Raw genomic sequence first — 21029 nt, 5'->3', positions numbered from 1 at the left:
GGTGGCCGTCGAGCACCGGGCCAAAAACCCAGGTGACCCCCCTGGCAAAACCAGGTCGTTTTGAGGTAGGCAATTTTCATGTCGACTCACTATGTTGTGGGCCCTTGCCTGTCGCGGGTACTTGGGCCTCCCACACGAGTGAGGCACTGTTTTTATCAGGAGACCCGGGGGAACGCTGGGTGGTAGGAAATTTGTGTCAGCCCCGTGATGCCACAACTTTCCCACACACAAATGTGTGAAAAAGGTGATTTTTTAAGCTAAATTTGAGGTTTGCAGGGCATTCTGGGTAAGGAAACGTTGGGGAATCCACGCAAGCCATACCTCCCTGGAATCCCCCGGGTGTCTAGTTTTCAGAAATGTGTGGGTTTGGTAGGTTCCCCTAGGTGGCCGCCGAGCACCGGGCCAACAACCCAGGTGACCCCCCTTGCAAAACCAGGTCGTTTTGAGGTAGGCAATTTTCATGCCGCCTCAATACGTTTTGGGCCCTTGCCTGTCGCGGGTACTTGGGCCTCCCACACGAGTGAGGCACAGTTTTTATCGGGAGACCCGGGGGAACGCTGGGTGGTAGGAAATTTGTGTCAGCGCGGTGATGCCACAACTTTCCCACACAAAAATGTGTTGTGAAAAGGTGATTTTTTCAGCTAAATTTGAGGTTTGCAGTGCATTCTGGGTAAGGAAACGTTGGGGGATCCACGCATGCCATACCTCCCTGGAATCCCCCGGATGTCTAGTTTTCAGAAATGTGTGGGTTTGGTAGGTTCCCCTAGGTGGCCGCCGAGCACCGGGCCAAAAACCCAGGTGACCCCCCTTGCAAAACCAGGTCGTTTTGAGGTAGGCAATTTTCATGTCGCCTCAATACGTTTTGGGCCCTTGCCTGTCGCGGGTACTTGGGCCTCCCACACGAGTGAGGCACCGTTTTTATTGGGAGACCCGGGGAAACGCTGGGTGGTAGGAGATTTGTTTCAGCCCGGTGATGCCACAACTTTCCCACACACAAATGTGTGAAAAAGGTGATTTTTTCAGCTAAATTTGAGGATTGCAGGGCATTCTGGGTAAGGAAACGTTGGGGGATCCATGCAAGCCATACCTCCCTGGAATCCCCCGGGTGTATAGTATTCAGAAATGTGTGGGTTTGGTAGGTTCCCCTAGGTGGCCGCCGAGCACCGGGCCAAAAACCCAGGTGACCCCCCTTGCAAAACCAGGTCGTTTTGAGGTAGGCAATTTTCATGTTGCCTCAATACGTTTTGGGCCCTTGCCTGTCGCGGGTACTTGGGCCTCCCACACGAGTGAGGCACCGTTTTAATCGAGAGACCCGGGGGAACGCTGGGTGGTAGGAAATTTGTGTCAGCCCGGTGATGCCACAACTTTCCCCCACAAAAATGTGTGAAAAAGGTGATATTGTTCAGCTAAATTTGAGGTTTGCAGGGCATTCCGGGAAATGAAACGTTGGGGGATCCACGCAAGCCATACCTACCTGATATCCCCTGGGTGTCTAGTTTTCAGAAATGTGTGGGTTTGGTAGGTTCCCCTAGGTGGCCGTCGAGCACCGGGCCAAAAACCCAGGTGACCCCCCTGGCAAAACCAGGTCGTTTTGAGGTAGGCAATTTTCATGTCGACTCACTATGTTGTGGGCCCTTGCCTGTCGCGGGTACTTGGGCCTCCCACACGAGTGAGGCACTGTTTTTATCAGGAGACCCGGGGGAACGCTGGGTGGTAGGAAATTTGTGTCAGCCCCGTGATGCCACAACTTTCCCACACACAAATGTGTGAAAAAGGTGATTTTTTAAGCTAAATTTGAGGTTTGCAGGGCATTCTGGGTAAGGAAAAGTTGGGGAATCCACGCAAGCCATACCTCCCTGGAATCCCCTGGGTGTCTAGTTTTCAGAAATGTGTGGGTTTGGTAGGTTCCCCTAGGTGGCCGCCGAGCACCGGGTCAAAAACCCAGGTGACCCCCCTTGCAAAACCAGGTCGTTTTGAGGTAGGCAATTTTCATGTCGCCTCAATACGTTTTGGGCCCTTGCCTGTCGCGGGTACTTGGGCCTCACACACGAGTGAGGCACAGTTTTTATCGGGAGACCCGGGGGAATGCTGGGTGGTAGGAAATTTGTGTCAGCCCGGTGATGCCACAACTTTCCCACACAAAAATGTGTTGTGAAAAGGTGATTTTTTCAGCTAAATTTGAGGTTTGCAGGGCATTCTGGGTAAGGAATCGTTGGGGGATCCACGCAAGCCATACCTCCCTGGAATCCCCCTGGTGTCTAGTTTTCAGAAATGTGTGGATTTGGTAGGTTCCCCTAGGTGGCCGCCGAGCACCGGGCCAAAAACCCAGGTGACCCCCCTTGCAAAACCAGGTCGTTTTGAGGTAGGCAATTTTCATGTCGCCTCAATACGTTTTGGGCCCTTGCCTATCGCGGGTACTTGGGCCTCCCACACGAGTGAGGCACCGTTTTTATTGGGAGACCCGGGGAAACGCTGGGTGGTAGGAAATTTGTGTCAACCCGGTGATGCCACAACTTTCCCACACAAAAATGTGTGAAAAAGGTGATTTTTTCAGCTAAATTTGAGGATTGCAGGGCATTCTGGGTAAGGAAACGTTGGGGGATCCATGCAAGCCATACCTCCCTGGAATCCCCCGGGTGTATAGTATTCAGAAATGTGTGGGTTTGGTAGGTTTCCCTAGGTGGCCGCCGAGCACCGGGCCAAAAACCCAGGTGACCCCCCATGCAAAACCAGGTCGTTTTGAGATATGCAAATTTCATGTCGACTCACTACGTTGTGGGCCCTTGCCTGTCGCGGGTACTTGGGCCTCCCACACGAGTGAGGCACCATTTTTATCAGGAGACCCGGGGGAATGCTGGGTGGTAGGAAATTTGTGTCAGCCCGGTGATGCCACAACTTTCCCACACAAAAATGTGTGAAAAAGGTGATTTTTTCAGCTAAATTTGAGGTTTGCAGGGCATTCTGGGTAAGGAAACGTTGGGGGATCCATGCAAGCCATACCTCCCTGGAATCCCCCTGGTGTCTAGTTTTCAGAAATGTGTGGGTTTGGTAGGTTCCCCAAGGTGGCCGCCGAGCACCGGGCAAAAAACCCAAGTGACCCCCCATGCAAAACCAGGTCGTTTTGAGATATGCAAATTTCATGTCGACTCACTACGTTGTGGGCCCTTGCCTGTCGCGGGTACTTGGGCCTCCCACACGAGTGAGGCACCGTTTTTATCAGGAGACCCGGGGGAACGCTGGGTGGTAGGAAATTTGTGTCAGCCCGGTGATGCCACAACTTTCCCCCACAAAAATGTGTAAAAAAGGTGATTTTTTTCAGCTAAATTTGAGGTTTGCAGGGCATTCCGGGAAATGAAACGTTGGGGGATCCACGCAAGCCATACCTACCTGGAATCCCCTGGGTGTCTAGTTTTCAGAAATGTGTGGGTTTGGTAGGTTTCCCTAGATGGCCGCCAAGCCCGGGGCCAAAAACTCATGGGACCCCCTTTGAAAAACCAGGTTGTTTTGTGATAGGTAATTTTGATGTCTCCTCAATAGGTTTTGGGCCCTTGCCTGACGCGGGCACTAGGCCTACCCACGCAAGTGAGGTACCATTTTTCTCTGAAGACTTTGGGGAACGCAGGGTGGGTGGAATTTTGTGGACCCACGCAGATTCCAGAACTTTCCACCACAGAAATGTGAGGAAAATGTGTTATTTTGGACACATTTGTAGGTTTGCAATGGATTCTGGGTAACAGAACCTGGTGAGAGCCAGTGAAGTCACCCCATCCAGGATTCCCCTCGGTGTCTAGTTTTAAAAAATGTACAGGTTTGCTAGGTTTGCCAACGTGCCAACTGCGCTAGGGCCCAAAATCCACAGGTATGCACATTGCTAAAAGAAATTGGGAGCCCAGTGGGCTTTCTGCCGCCCTGAAGGGGAATCGGGGAAGGGGGTTTCATCCTGATATGTCCCTAAAGGGGCAGAAAGACTGTGGCTATTTTTTGTGGGGGTGGGAATATTGGTATGACCATTTTGGGAAGCCCCCACGCCCACGCATAAAAAAAGCCTGCGTACTCTCTGGCACCTAGTGAGCTTTCTGCCCTCCCGGGGGGCAGAAAGACTGGAATTTCTCTGGGGGTGGGGTGGAGTATTGTCATGCCCATTTTGGGGAACCTCTACCCCTACACTAATAAAACAAAAAAATCCATGGTTTCTAGTGGGCATTCTGCGCCCCCAGGGGGGGGCAGATTGGGTGCTACAGCTCCCATCTGGCTCCTGGGGGGCAGAAAGACTGTCATTTTTGTGGGGGGGAGGGTGGGGGCATTGGCGTGCCCGTTTCGGGCAGCCCACACCCTAAAAGCAATTGCGCAAACAAAATCCCTGGTGTTTAGTGGGCTTTCTGGCCCCCTCAGGGGCAGATTAGGGGCCAATGCCCCATCTTCCCCCGGGGGGGTATAAAGATTGTAATAATTGGGGGGTGGGGTGGGAGCATGGGCCTGCCCGTTTTGGGCAGGCCCCACCCCTATTTTTTTTTTTTTTTATTCCTTGGTGTCTAGTGGGATTTTTGCCCCCCGGGGGGGCATATTGGGGGCTACTACCCCCATCTGCCCCCCAGGGGGGCAAAAAGACTAAATGATGCCAAAATTATTTGGGGGGAGCAAAGGCCCTTGCCCAAGGGTGCGCTCCCCCCTCCCTGGTGTCTAGTGGGAGGATCCCTGCTTGGGGATCGCCCTCCTGTGGCAATCCCCAAGCAGGGATCTACTAGGGAGGGGTACCATTGGAAAGGGGAGATTCTCCCCTTTCCAACGATACCTCTCCCGTCTTTCTACGTGCTCAGGGGGCTGAGATAGCCCCCTGAGCACGTACAAAGTGAAACTGAAATGAGCCTTTTGGCTCATTTCAGTTTCATTTTCAGTGTAATGACGTCGGCGCGACGTGCGCGCCGATCGTCATTACACTGAAAGCAGGGGGGGGGCCTCGGGAGCTGGAGAAGCTCTTCCCCAGCTCCCGAGGCTATTTGGGGTAAAAGGGAATCCCTCTGGTACCCGCACCAGAGGGATTCCCCGGGGAATGCCTCATGACGAGCAGGACTCGTCATTGGCATAGCGCGACTGTGCTCCATGATGAGTCCAGCTCGTCATGGGCACAGAAGGGGTTAAATCTGTCTGGGGTTCTAAACCATGGCAGGTACAAGGAACAGAAGCTTTGCATCGTGCCTGCCTCATCCCGAACCACATGTTATTTTTTAATTCGACTTTTTTTCAGACCACCTGTTTTGGATTGGCTACTTCTAAAAAACTGAATTCCCCCTCTATTCCAGATCTGGGTGCTTATCCAAATTGGGATAATCATACTGATCTGTCCCTTGATGCGTTGCAGTCGTACATTACTAATACATCCTTCAATATTTCTAAGTTCCACTCTGAGGGATGGTTGACTTGGCAGACAAGTTCAGATTCCTGTCAACATTGTTTTTGGGTCTGAAGCCTGGGTATACACAGGATCGTGTGGACCCTCGCTTTGAATCTTCTCATTCTGTTACTACCTACTCCGTTGGGAAGTTATGCCAGTCTTGGCTGCAACACTCCACCTTGGCATCTGTTAAAGTTCATTTATCTAAATTACATGACAAAATAGATTTGAATGATTTTGTTAAAGGTCCTGTAGGTGGCAGGTCCAAAAGATGGGTGTATGCAATTTATAACGAGGTTTGGAAGTTATCACAAATTGAAGCTGCTTCCAGATTGAGAGTTATTGATCAAGCCAATATGGAAAAAGTGCTAGCTGTTATAGATAATAGCATTAACACCCTTTCTTCCAGAATTTACACATTAGATAATATTGTTTCATCTGTTGTTGATATCGTGTAGGATGATGTGTCTGTTTTATATCATGGTCAGAATCAATTGCGTTCTATCATGCAGTTTGTATGGACATTGTAAACGATAAAGGCTGGGAAAGTGCCCTGGGACTACATGAATACATCATCATTATTCCTTCCTTTTAATCTAACTGTGAAACAACAATTCATGTCCATGAAAGATGCAACATACTCATTGCTGCATATTGAAAAGTTAGAATCTTTGCCTTTCTCAGTGGCCGAATTGAACTCAGCTGTGTGGCTTATCCACAGGTTAATCACATTGCCATTTCCATTGTTTAAATTCAGTTTGTGCATGAAACATTATGCCCTAGGCAGATATGAACCATTGGGTACTGCTTTCCTGCAGGAATTATGGTCACTCCCATTTACATACAGGTGCATGAGAGAAGGTAAAGAAGTTTATTTGAAGGTTGAGGAATGTTCTTCCACACCTGATCATTCTGTAGTCTGTAGGCACATCCAATTGCATGGCACGTGCAATGTGCAAGCGCCTAATTTAGCAGGCATCCTGAAAGGGATTCCAGTGCCAGCTATTACACCTTCTTTTACATTACTAGCTAACGGTAGTTATTTGCTTTTGAATAACGAGGCTTGCTGCGGAATGCTAGTGGGAATTCCCTACATAGTGACTGTTTCACAGAGAGTAGTCTGCTGTAAAAATGTCCTTTTCCCACCCCCGCATGGGCGGCTGGATGTATCCATCTGGCCTTCCATTTCAACCTTGAAGGCAGAGTTCAACAAGATGAGCAGATTAAGGGCTCTATTGTCTCAACAAGAGGTCGCTCTGACTTCGTCCCGTGAAACATTTGTCCTTCACGTAGCTAACACCCGTACCGAGGTGCAGGCACTTTTAAATACTGATCTCCCACTTCATTTTGGTGCCCTGATTCAAACTATATTTAACGCCTCGTCAACAACTGGCTTGGTGCATTTTTTCAAAATTGTGGGCTCCGGCCTCGTGACCTCCTTCCAAACTATTTTTGGTGTTATACCCGCCTTTTTTCATTCTATTTTTTCCAGCGTCTTTGGTGGGCTCCCATTGATTCTCACCCTCGCGGCTGGTGTGCTGCTGTTGGTCGGCGTACTGCGCAATGACTGCACTCTGTGAGTCATGCAACAGCCTGTCCAGGCTGCTTCATCTTCATAACCAGATGCTTGAATACTATGAAACTTTACCACTGGCTACCCTGAGCATAGCCTATGGATTATCCTTCCGGTTTGCCTACTTTACATGCGTACAACCTGTTTTTCATTGCCTAGATTGTCCTTTCGAATGGGCTCTGGATTTGTGCTTGTCAAACTCGGTGTCTCCTGCCCCAGATTATGATCGACTAATGAGTCCATTAGTGGCTCATGAGTTGGACTGTTCTGGTGTTAGGATTATGGCCTGTGGAGCGGCACATGGAGTCCTTGGGAATTGGGACATCGGAACGATAGCGTATGACTTCTTGGCACGAAGTTATTTAGAAGAACACGCCAGTTGTCCACTGAAAGTGCTAGAGGCTCCAGTGGTCGAAGAACATGTATGTTCATTTACCATGCTAGACTGGATGGCGGACACTTTTGCCACTCGTTCCAATGACTTCCTTTTGGAAGCTGTTGCTACGTACTGTGCTTAAACGTTTATGGATTAACTTCATTATCAAGTTCAAGCTTCCCTAGACCCAAACCACACATTTATTTGTTGTGTGTGTGTTCCTACATCTAGGCTCGTCGAACCTTTTTGCACGAGGTATTGACTTACTATTTTCTTTTTTCTCCTTCATTTGGGTTATTTTTTAACATTTTTTTCGAACTTTCACTGCTCTTTATTTGGATTTCCAATACATGCACTTGGTTCTGCTCTGTCGAAATTGAACTCTGCGTTCCTTTTTGCATCCCTATTTGTTCGTGGTCCGATCAAGGGGGGGTGTAGTGAAGGTAGCGATTTAGATGCATACATTGCTATGTTAGCATAAGTGCGTTAGCTTTTAGAAAGCCATCTTGCCACTTTTGCTGCTTTTGCAAACGACACTGCTGAGACATGTTATTATTTGAGAACTGCTTGCTTGCCTTTTCTTCACATGAGAACTGTCTGTTGTTCACATCCCTAGACGTGCACTGCAACCTTGGTCTGAACATTGTGTGCAAAACACTTTGAGCCACCAGGCAATGTATGTTTTTGAGTCCAGGTTGATAGGCCCACTCTCTAGTCATAATATGCACACACCTGCAAATACCTGAATATTGAGAGCCTTTAATATTACAGTTTGCATGCGTTTGAAACACATACTGGAGAAGAACATTTCCAGGCGCAGAGCAAAGCTGATCCTGTGATGTGATTCACCCAAAGCTGATCTTTACGGTATGGGGTTCCTCAGTCAAGCCTAGAGACCTTCTATTAGCCTACTAATATTAGTTTACAAGCGAAAGGAAGGTGGCTGCATTCCACTGTCATTTATACTATGATTTCTCCTTTCATTTTCTATGGTATTGTAACAATGCTGATGGTTTTAATTATAATCATTTGTCTGCTTATGTTAGCTAAAGTACTGCATCTTAGGACACGTAGTTTATAAAATAAACCTTTTAAACTTTACTGTGTCTCTGATTACTTCTGTTGTGGATTGATATATGAATAATAGCGAACAGGTATTTCTGATTCCCACCATTCCTGAGAATACTCTAAGTCACTTGTTCTGGGTTGTCTATACATTGGGATCTCCGAGATAATACGGATAACGAATGGGACACTGATGCTGGTCGGATAGGGGTTCTGGGTACTGAGGTGAGTTTTTGGTACACCACAATTCACTGAGGTCGTGGTCTCCTGTGCATAGTTCTGTGCATGAGCAGAATCTCTGCAACAGGGTCTTCAGACCTTTTTTGCCACAAGGTAGGGTGGGTGGAGGGAGGGGGGGCAGGGATCCTTTTGGAGGAGTGGCTGGTCCATTGGGCAGAAGTAGATGTAATGGCATGGAGACTATGTAGAATGTTAGGTGATTTTTCATTTAAGACAATTGAGAATGTAGTAAATGGCAAGGGGTAAGCTAAGAATTGCATCTGTTAATATATGCGGTTTAAACTGTCCTCGTAAAAAATGCAGGATCAATGAAGATATCCAGCATCTCAATGCGGATTTAGTATGTCTACAAGAGACACATATCGAAGCTGGAGACAAAAGGAGTTTCCTTCACAAACCAAGGCACACGCACAAAAGGGGTAGCCATCATAGCTCGTAGAAAAATGTTTATTTTCCTACGCTCTAAAGCAGATCACTTGGGTAGATGGGTTATTACTCTATGCAATACAGATAATTATTCCTTTACACTTTGCTCGGTCTATGGCTCAGTGCTCAATGATCCAGCCCTTTTTAACTGGTTAAATTTGGAACCTGTTGGGTGGCCATTGCCTTTAATCATTTGCGGTGATTTTAATTTAAATTTGAGTGCCAACACTATGAAGCTTGGGCCTAGTCTATACAGAGGCCATAAAGCCAAAGTTTTTAAAACTTTGCGGAATCTATGCTTGACTTGTGGACTTATTGATGCCCGGGCCGCGCAAGAACCCGATGACTCTGGCTTCACTGTTTTTTTCTGCCCCACATCAGACAAACGCCAGGCTTGACTATTTCTTTGTGTCCCAGGGTCTTTTGATTAACTGACGGATTTTTTAATTTACTCGGGTCATGTCTGACCATGACCCGTAAGTCCTTGAGATTCCACTTCAAGCCTCAAAAAGGGAGGTACCACCGTGGACTAGATAGAGCACTCCTCTATGATCAGGAGTACATCGTACACATGAGAGTATGGATTCCTAGATTTATATCTGAGAACAGGGATAGCACTCGGGTGGATAATGTATGGGACGCTATGAAAGCTGGGATAAGGGGGGAAACCTCAAGGTATGGCTGGTGGTCTCAAAAAGCAGGTAAACTCTATTTACAGGAGCTGTATGACAAACTAGGTGATGCAGAGACACAATTGGTAAAAGTTATTATAAATGGGGGAGATGTGGGCCAGGTACAAAGCTGGGTGGCATTAGCTAAATCTAAAATCTTAGAAGGTTCAACAAAGAAAGCGGCAGGGAAATACGCAGCGTGGAGATCCAAAATGTATGAATGCAGTGAGAGAGTGGGACATTTGCTTGCGGTACGCATTAGTCAATGGGTGTCACAGGGAGCAATTCTTACAATTGACGGCCTTCCAGCGTTTCAACCAACTGCTCTACACTGTGGAAACCACTGGCAGTGAGGAGGAAATTCAGGACTATCTAGCAGAGCTTCCAGGGGAGAGGCTAACTAGGGAGGAAAGAGAAACACTAGAAGTACCCATTGCGGCTGAAGAAGTTGCAGATGTCAGCAGCTCTTTGGCTAAAAGGAAGGCGGCGGGCACCAATTCTATTCCAGGGGAATTCTATAAAAATCTGGCTCCCTGTTTACTAGAATTAATGGTCGATGTCTTTTAAAACCCCAGTCTGGCCAGAGGGCACCCGACTCATGGGGATCAGCCAACATTGTGGTCTTTCCCTAAAAAGGGAAATCAGTTAAGGAGCTGGGGTCTTATCGGCCTATAAAGTTTATCAACAGTGATGTAAAGGTTTATGCCAAGATTCTGGCAAATCGACTAGCCGCAGTGATTAAGAAATTGGTTTCACCCACCCAACATGGGTTTGTTCCGGGTAGGGGCACAATTGATCATATTCAAAGAGTGATTGCTCTCTTTGATGCGCCAGAGATTATGGGAGGCCCTATCGGGCTTTTCCTGCTTGATGCGGAGAAAGCCTTTGATAGCGTCCCCTGGCTGTTTTTATGGGCGGCACTCGAGAGTAGAGGACTTGGGACTGGCTTCATTAAGGCTATCTCAATAATGTACAACAACCCGGTGGCCAGAATTGCTATTATAGGGGAACTGTCAGGTCCTGTGCCAATTAGTAGGGGGACGCGTCAGGGGTGTCCTTGCTCTCCCCTCCTATTTGCTTTGTATAGTGACATTCTGGTAAGGAACATTGTGGATAATAACCAGATTTTAGCTGTACATAGCAAGAGGGGGGAGCATTAAGATCTTGGCGAATGACGACGACTTAGCTTTTATGACCCCTAACCCACTTGGTGCACTAGCAGAAATCGAAAAGGAGGCAGAGATTTTTGGGCATATCTCGGGATATCGACTCAATTCAAAGAAAACCCTTGTTTTTGTCAGGAAGGGACTCCAGATTAGTGACCCTCGGGTCTTATGGAAGGCAACATGTCTAGGGGTCAAAATAATTGCAGATGTATCTAAGATTGTTGAAACTAACTTGGATCCATTGCTTCCAAAATTTAAAGCAGAGGTGTAATGTCATTAAGATGGTGTTTTTGCCCAATAAATTATATTTTTTTAGGGCAATTCCGCTGGCCATCAATAATACTTAGTTTAAAACTATGAAACAGTTGTTTACTAAATTTCTTTGGTCCAATTGTTGCCCCCGGAGAGCTTTAAAATTGTTGATGCTACCTAGGGACAGAGGAGGATGGGAGGTGCCTAACCTTCAGCTATATCACTGGGCTGCTATATTATTTTAAATGGGAAGCCTATTTAGGGCGGAACTTGAGCAGGTGCAGGAGGCGGCTCCCGTATCAATTTATGATTTAATATTGGGGTCAGATGCTAGGGGCTGTCTCTTACAGTATACCAATTTTAAGTATTACAAAAGGGTAAAGTTCAAGACGCTGATGTGTGCTTTTAAAACTTGGATTTCAGTTCGAAAAAGGCTCGGTATGGTCCTCATCCATGCTCATACCCCACTGCATGGCAATAATTCATTCCATAGTATTTTTAACAATGGGTATATGAAAACATGGCATAACAAAGGTGTTAGTATGGTTAGGGACATTATGGACAAGGCAGGGGTGATTACCTTTGACTCGATTAAGGAAACTTTTGGGGTCGAATATAGACAATTTTTTAAATATCTCCAGATAAGAGATTTCTTAGGGAGGAAATCTGGAGGCAACTGCGGTTTCGCCCGGCTGACGTTGGTTGAGGTGTTGCTTAAAGGGTCAGGTACACTAGGTGGTATTTATAAAAAACTAAACAAGACGATGACTGATGATCTACCCAAACACTGTGAACGTTGGCAGGAGCAGCTACAGGTTGAAGCGGAGGATGTAGAAGATTCATTCAATATGGCCCAAACCTCTTGTATTGCCACCAACCTCCAAGTGCAATGTTTTAAGACCTGGGTTATTCTCTATATAACACCAGAGAAGATCTCTAAATGGGGAGGAGGTGCGGGAACAACATGACCACGTTGTAGCTTTCCAGCAGCAACTATCATACACATGTTCGCTTCCTGCCCCGATTTGGGTATAATTAAAAGGGAAGTTGGTACCATTCTTGAATTCCATCTGGGACTGCGAATAGAGATGACACCACAGCTGATTGTAATGGAGTGAGTAGTTCTCACCTACCAGCTCGGGTCCAGACCTTTTTGTTGCTTTAGTATTTTGACTCTGTTTAGCCACTCATTGGCTTGATCCTGTTCCACCTACGGGTCAACAATGGCTGGGGAGACTTTTGGCAGTTTTCAGGCTAGAGACCACAGTATATGCTAGAAGGGGGCAGAGAGTAAGGCCCAAGAGGATGGATGGTGGAGGAGTGTGGCTCAATGGTTAGAGCGGCAGACCCTGAAGCAGAGTTCTGGCCAGGGACCAGGGTTCGATTCCCGCCTTGGCGGGGCTCGGGCTCAATTTCCTCGGACCTGTCTATTCTCGCCTCGGTGCCTATTCTAATCACAGGCCCCACGCTGCAACTCTGGGCAATAGCTTGCTTAGCCTCCACACCGGCCCCAACAGCGCTAAGGATGCCTGGCTTCACCCTGGGGGTACCCAGGAGTGGACACTTCACAGGGAAAGCCAGGAGGGGTTCCACAGCGGTATGAGTATCAGCGCCAGGAAACCGCAAAAGGCGACACCGCAAGGTGTCTGTCTTGTGACAGTGCGCTCTATAAGTACCTTGACATACCTTGACATATTTGGGCCCCTCTGATTAGATGGTCTGAAGACAGTTAAGATGATGAGAACGGGGGATAAAATACATACGTATTGTTTATGGCCCAACTGTGTTTTATAATATGTGCAAAGTTACTGTTCGACTTTACTTCTGGACATCGCTTCTTCTTTCATTTCTTTCTTTTTCCGGTTCTTTTATTTTTTGTTGTCTTTTCCATGCCAGTGGAAGAATGTATTTCTCTATCTCTTTTTCTTTTTTTCTTTCTTTCAAGGACCAGCCAGGGTGGGTGGGTGGCAAGATTCTTGGAAGCGGGAGTGGGTGGGAAACTTGATGCATTTGTACTTCTTTATATGCTGTATATTCTTGGTTATTAATCTCAATAAAGAACATTAAAATAAAAGAGAATATATAAGTCCAATTCCAGCATATGCATTGTATTCTCAAAAGCAACAGTTCTGCATTCTGCATTTCATGTAAGGGCTAGACTATTGAAAAAGGAAATCAAATAGCACAATTTAGTAAGCACTTTATTGAAGATGTGCAGGACTTGGAGGAGTGGACTTACTTCTTCACTGACTGCACACTGACTGCACACCGTTGCAACTCCAATCCGGCAATCCGGCAATAAAAGAGTAAGACAGTGGTAATGGATTTGTTGTGATTTGAGCCAGAAAGACAGAGACACACACAAATAATAAAAGTAAATAAGCAAGAAAGAAAGTAACAAGTCGAAAGCCTGGACTATCCGCACAATGCTCAGGGGTGTTCTGCTGTACCCGGTCTCTTCTGCCTTTGCCTCGGTACTGGACCTAACAAGCCCTTGCTGTAGAAACCATTCCTGTGCCGATTTTGGTGGAACTGATGCTTCTGTTCTTGTTGTTAATGATTTTGTTCTTAGTGGTTGTTGGTGGTTTTGATTGCTGTGAGCCAACCGCACTGCCCTCAGACTCTGAAGTTGAACTTGAGCCTGCTGCCCTGCAGTGCTTGTTGTGGGATGGAGTAGCAGGCCTTTAATTCCCTGCCATTCTTTATCTAAGTGTCTGGCTTCCATCTATACAAGTTTTGTACTTGCCAACATCCACTTCTGAAAAAGGAATCAATCTGCTTCGTACCGTGGATCCAGAATTGTGGCGGCCCCTGGATAAGTGCTCTAACAGGCACTCTATGCTTACGTTGAATTATCTTCAGCTGCTTCTGTGCTTTAAAAGAATGGCTTAAATGTGTGCAGATTCTTCTGCAGGTGGCCAGTAAGTTGCTGACTCTGTCTTCTTGTTTCAGAAAGTCATGTACAATGATGTTAATGCAGTGCACCAAACAGAGGACCCTGAAATAGCCACCATCGTTCAATGTTTGCAGTAGTATGAGATTTCTCCATGGCGCACATGGCTACAGTTGCATGTTTTCGAGTGGGATTAAAAATCTCAGCAGTGTCAACAGCACCTGTTGCAGATATATTTTCACTAACCCTCACAAAAGAGATCCAGTGTGCAGTGATGCACATGTAATAAGTGGCTTGGCAACTGGTCCACATGTCTGTTGTCAGGTGGATACTGTGCTTGTCCAAGCAATTGCAGCACTTCATGATGTAGTGCTTGAACAGCAACTCTTGCGAAATTGGACCGGCTGGGAACCTTCCATTTTGGGCAGATGGCTATCACAAATTCAAGAAAAGACACCCCTTTCACAAAAAAAAAAGGGAGGAGGTCCAGCGCTAACATTTTAGCCAGCTTCGCATTGTACAAACGTGCCATTGGGTGGTTGCATTCGTACTGCCCCTCTGGCCTAAATATGCTGAGAATGGTAGCCTGGATCTTTTTCTTTTCTGGTGCCACTAATGCAGGATACTTATTGACGGCAGATGTTGTTAGGCTCAACGCACGTTTTTTCGTTGTGCTTCTCACTTGCCTGGGACCCCTTGGTGTCTCAGCCTGACTCTTACTCTTGTGCCACTGAGATGTTGCTGATGGGGATGTCGGTGGTACCACCGACATGCTAGGGACAGGGCTACTTTGTATACCAGAGAAAACGTCTCCCTTTTGTTCACCTTCCTCTGCGATCATATCTTCTTATACTCCTTCTTCATCCCCACCAATAGCAATGGATGCAGTATTTTGGCCTCCGGTACCATAGTTTGCACCAAGCTTTCCCCAACTATACCTTGTCCACAAATGGAGTATAAAGAAATATTCACCTCCTTCGTGCTAACCGAAAAGAAGTCCAAAACTGGGGAGGTCAACTTTCTGGTGCTGCTGCTTGTGCCACTTGCAATGCCAGATGAACTGGTAGGTGGGCGTGAAGTTTGACTCTCTGCAGTACCTACTACTGAGGTGGATGTAAGTGGCTGCCAGCGAAATATGGAAGCCGGAGGTGGTGTTGGTGGTATGATCTGTGGTGGTGGTATCCGTGCCACATCCCTCACAGCAATTTGGGATGGGGTAATGTCGGTCTCCACTGGGGCGGGAGTAATGTCCATGATGACTGCCTCATCATCATCCTCTTCTACATATACTTCCATAACTCTAAGGCTTTCTGGAACCATCCTTTTCCCTAGCCTTGTCTTGTGGCGTGCCTCACACTCAGACTCATGGTGGGATCATCAGAAGGGGGCTTTCAGAAGAAGTTGATGAATTAACACTCCTTTTCCTTGCTGGGGATCTGGAAGACAATAGACCTTCTGAAAGAGTGGCTTGCTCTTTTTCTTCCTCTGCCAGAAGCTCTATCTCCAGAACTGCCCCTACTTTGGGAGGAATGAACTACTATTGGGAGCGGTTGTGGCTGTTATTGCCCACTTTTCTCAGTTACCTGGATTGATGCTCCCCAGACACCACTGCAGCAGGCGCAATGTTTGATTTCCCAAAAAAGATCTTGGGTGGCACACCAGTCTTGGTAAGTGGCAGTTCCTTCTTCTCACTGGCAACTTTTGTGGTACTGGCGGACCTGGTACCTTTCATTGGGGCTATCTTGTTCAGATGTCAGCAGCAAGCAGTGACACAAGTTGAAGAGATGTCTATGGTCACACGTCACGTGTCGTCTTGCGCCACCGGACTTCTAACTGGCAGTACAATGGGTGATGATGAAGTCTCTTCCTCTTTTGTGCACCTGAAAGCGAAGAAGCAAGAAGAACATCAGTGAAATGTGGTATTCATTGTTGTGGTTCAATTACTACTAGTACAATATTACAAACTAACAGATATAATATATAGCTGTCTGTGGTCACACTTATTAATAGTATTAAATTAATTACCTCAGTAATTAAAAAACATAATACAGTGTAGACATTTGTGAGACAAAGCAAGGGCTTTCATGGTTGGTGTACACTGAGGAAGGCTAGGAAAGAAGAAAAACAGCAACAAAAATACAAATGTAACAGACCATGTTTGGCTTTGTGCATCAAGTGGGATTTAACATTGAGGGAGCTGCAGCTGACAATGGATAGAAGCAAATACGCCAAGAGGAAGAAAGGAAAGAGAAAGACATGCTGCCTTAATGCAGACGCATACTGGCTGCCTTCACAAAATGGCCGCCAGCCCCATGGCCAGGCAGGCTACCACAACAAGAAGCAATAAGCCAAGAGCAACAAAGGAAAGAAGACATGCAGGCCTATGGCAAAGGCAAGCACACTAACTACCACCTCCACAAAATGGCCACCAGCCACATGGTCACTCACAAGCAACAACTACAAGCAGGTGGCCTGGAAAACAATGAACTCAAGTAGGCCTATATGGATGGACACAGACTTTATAAAATGGCCCCTGGCCACGTGGGGAGGCTCAGCCAAGGCAAATGCTGGCTCACAATTACAAACACACTCACACACTGGCCAGACAAAGGAGGCATGCTAAACAACACAGCTTTAATACAACAATGCCAAAAACGAAAAACCCTAGGGCTAGCAAAGGTTTGCAAGTTACATAACAAGCACACACATCCAACAAAGGCATTAATTTAACACACATGAAACACATTTTGCATTTCAATCCAATGCCATCCATGCCCTTAATGATGTTTAAATTTAACAGATGCCACAGAAACAATTGTTTCATGCACCCATGAGTAGCTCTGGGCTTTTTGGTTGGAAAACCAATTGCCAGACTGGGCCACAAAGTGAATCAATCCAAATCAATAATATCGCAAATTTATTAGAAAATGTAGTGAACTGTGCTACATTTTTTTGCTGGCTCATAAAAGAAGAATAAACTGCATGCAAAACAACAACCAGCAAGAAGGCATGGCCACCTCAAAAAAAGGCTTGCAGACCTAATGCAGAAGCACACTGGCTGCCCCTTCACAGAATGGCCACCACAACAAGAATGTGAAGAAAGACAGTGCAGTCGTATGTCAAAAGCACACTGGCTATCTTCGCAAAAAAACACCAGCTACATGGCCAGGCAGGCCACAACAATGAGAAATTGAAGACAGACAATGCAGTCCTATGGCAAAAGCACACTGGTTGTCTTCACAAAATGGCCGCCAGCCACATGGCCTGGCAGGTCACAACAAGAAAGAGAAGACAGACAATGCAGGCCCTTGGCAAAAGCACATTGGCTGCCTTTACAAAATGGCTGCCAGCCACATGGCCAGGTCACAACAACAAGAATGGGAAGACAGACAATGCAGGCCTATGGCAAAAGCACACTGGCTGCCTTCACAAGATGGCTTCCTGACACATGGCCAGGCAGGCCACAACAACAAGAAAGTGAAGACAGACAGTGTAGTCGTATGGCAAAGGTACACTGGCTGCCTTCACGAAAAGGCAGCCAGCCACATGGCCAGGCAGGCCACAACAACAAGAAATTGAAGACAGACAATGCAGTCCTATGGCAAAAGCACACTGGTTGCCTTCACAAAATGTCCACCAGCCACATGGCCTGGCATGCCAAAACAACAAGAAAGGGAAGACAGACAATGCAGGCCTATGGCAAAAGCACACTGGCTGTCTTCACAAAATGGCCGCCAGCCACATGGCCAGGCAGGCCACAACAAGAAACAATAAGCCAAGAGGAACAAAGGAAAGAAGACATGCAGGTCTATGGCAAAAGCACTACCACCCCCACAAAAATGGCCACCATTCACATGGTCACTCACAACAACAAGCAGGAGGCCTGGAAAACAATGAACTCAAGCAGGCCTATATGTACAAAGACTTTACAAAATGGCCCCAGGCCACACGGGGAGGCTCAGCCAAGGCAAATGCTTGCCCACTATTACAAACACACTCACACACTGGTCATACAAAGGAGGCATGCTAAACAACACAGCTTTAATGCAACAATGCCAAAAATGAAAATCCAAAGGGCTAAAAAAGGTTTGCAGGTTACAACCACACACATCAAACAAAGGCAATATTTAACACAGATAAAAAAGTGAAATACCAAAAAAAATACTTTACATTTCAATCCTATGCCATCCATGCCTTAAATTATGTTTAAATTCAACAGACATCACAGAAACAGTTGTGTCTTGCACCCAAGAGTAGCTCTGGGCCTACTGGCTGAAAGGCCTATTGGCAGAATACTGGGCTAGTGAATTTTTAATAAATATTGTAAATTGATTTCAAAAGTGGGAGAATATGTAGTGAACTTTGCAACATGTTTCCTTTATAAAAGACAATTAGGAGACAAATAACATACAAAGAAACAACTAGGCCCCTACTGAAACTACAGGCCACCCTCCACAATAACATTTTTTTTTAAATGATGAAAAGTACCAAAAATATAGGTGCAATGCCCCAATCAAGGAAACAACCAATTGTCCAACTTACTTGTGAAATTTCAAACCCCAAAGTCCTCAAATCCAATAATATATGATGCAGCAGACACAAAGAGTGAACAGGAGATGGACAAAGCACTGGGAGGAGCCTGCTGGACAGGAACAGAAAGTTTGAGACACTGGGGCACTTCCTTCCTCTTTAAAAAAAAGTACACTCAAATGTCAAGCCGCAAACTTTTTTCAATCAAAATCATCATTTCGAGAAGGTGTTTAAGCTGCTAGAGAGAGATTATTCTCTAGATTACAAATTCTGTGTGTTCGGGATCGCGATCTTCACAAAAGTTCCGCCAGAAGTCCGATGGTACGCCCGAATGACGTGTTTGCGATCACACACTCTTGCGGGACCGTGTGGCTGGCTACCACATCTCGTGGCACTCGTTGCGGACCATAATGGGGTGGGCCGGTGGTGGTCTAGTCAGGAGAGCAAATTCAAGGATCTGAAATGGAATGAGAAAGTGATCTGATCAGGCAATAGGACACGGGGGAGCTACCTTTATCAGAGTTGAATAGGCAAATATGGGATCAAGAATGTGGCCCTGGATGTCAGTGGAGTCCTGCACTAGCTGTTGAAAATGGAGCGACCCCAAATCCTCACTAAGTCTTTTGGCAGTATGGCAGGTTAAATCATCAAAATGTATAATGAAATTGCCTAAGGTAAGGTGATTAGCATACTGCAGAGCATAAGGGGGAATGGTGTCTAGTAAAGCCGTAATAAATGGGGAAGCAAAAGACACACAATTGATGGACGGAATGCAGAACAAATCAAAACATTCACCACCAGTCAAGAGATCTGGGTTAAATCCATCATTCTTTTGCTCACCATGCCACCCCAGTTTAGACATTGCCATATGCAAATCAGTCTTGACCCTCTGCCTCATGGGAACAGTCTATCCTGAACTGCCAAGCCAGGTACTCCCTGGACCGGAAGCAAGCATCCTAGGACCGGTTTCAGGGTTTGCTTGATTCCAGTGGCACAGTGAGCCCAGGACCCACGTCTAGGCATTTTGATAAATGAAAAATAATGTTTATTTTAGGTGTGATTAATTTAGCATGAATAGGCCTCAAACAGCTTGCATTGGCATTATTTCACATTTGCTGAAAGAAAGTGCACTTTTACTTCATGTGCTCAAGCATTCTCCACATACATGTGTTTCATTGTGTGCTTTTACATTTCAGAAAATCTGAAAACTAGAAGTAGTTGTTTTAGTGATGTTTATTTTATTTTAAAAATGTAATACAGTTGTGTACTTCACGAAGAAGCCATCTGAATGTTCCTCTATTTGTAACATTTAAGGCCCCTTATTTGAGTCTTTTATAGGGACTATTTACTAACTGAGGGGCATATCATCAAGGACCGGCGATAATTATCGCTAAGCGCACTTAGCGCTAGGATAATTACCGTTGGCTAACGTGGATTTTTATCGCTGAGATAGCGTGCTATTAGCAACGCTTATCTCAAAAGTGATAAAAATCCTAGCGCTAACTGCCAAACGTGAGATTATCGCTGGAAACCCAGCGATAATCTCACGAAGTTTGGCGTTAGTTTGATGATAGGGCAAGGCAAACTTAGCCATGATATCCACCTTCCATAGGATATCATGGCTAAGTCAGTCCTGAAGCAGGCGTAAGGAAAGTAGCGATAACAGGGGTTATCGCTACTTTTCTTGCTGCTATGCTTCATAGCGTGGGGCTTGATGATAGGAGAAATGTCGCTTAGCGACATTTCTCCAGTCATGTCAGGGCAGAAACGCCCATTTTGAATTTCATTAGAGATGCAAAGCTGGGCGTTCAGGATTCAGGCGCAAATGCAAGGTTTCACGCAATAGCGTGACCTTGCTGATTAGGCGATAAAATAATCGCCACTTTTTGCCCGAAAACGGAAGCAAAAGCGGCAATAATTTTTTATCACCTCGTTGCTGATATGTCCCTGAGTTTTCTATTGCTTTCTTAGTTCCACAAACATCATGTCTTTTTCTTCATTTCCTATGCACACCTCATTCATATATATACAGAAAAGTAGTTCTTTACTAGATGTATCTTATATATTATTTTACATATCTTGTGTATTTGAATGATTTGATTACATGAAAGAATCTTTGTTAATACAGCCCTGTCATGTCTTACCATACTGAAGGGTATATTTACTAAGATTTTGTGCCATGTTTGCATCACAAAAGTGATGCAAATTCATGCAAAATCTTTTTTTCCCCAATTTACTTTCCAGCTCAAAACTTGTTTTGTCCTGTAAATCCACCTGAGAGTAAAGCAAAGTAGCTCATAGCCCTACCTTGCTTGACTTATCTCCAAGGGGCCGTTCCATGTGTGGTGAATGGGTATTCCCATGCAACCACCCATGGTTTTTGAAGCAAAACCCTATCTACTAAAAAAGTAGACAAAGTTTTGCGTCAAAAAATGCTTCTTTTTC

Source organism: Triturus cristatus, chromosome 6, assembly GCF_964204655.1.
Source record: "Triturus cristatus chromosome 6, aTriCri1.1, whole genome shotgun sequence".
Lineage (NCBI taxonomy): Eukaryota > Metazoa > Chordata > Amphibia > Caudata > Salamandridae > Triturus > Triturus cristatus.
Note: the sequence above shows the minus strand (reverse complement) of the source record.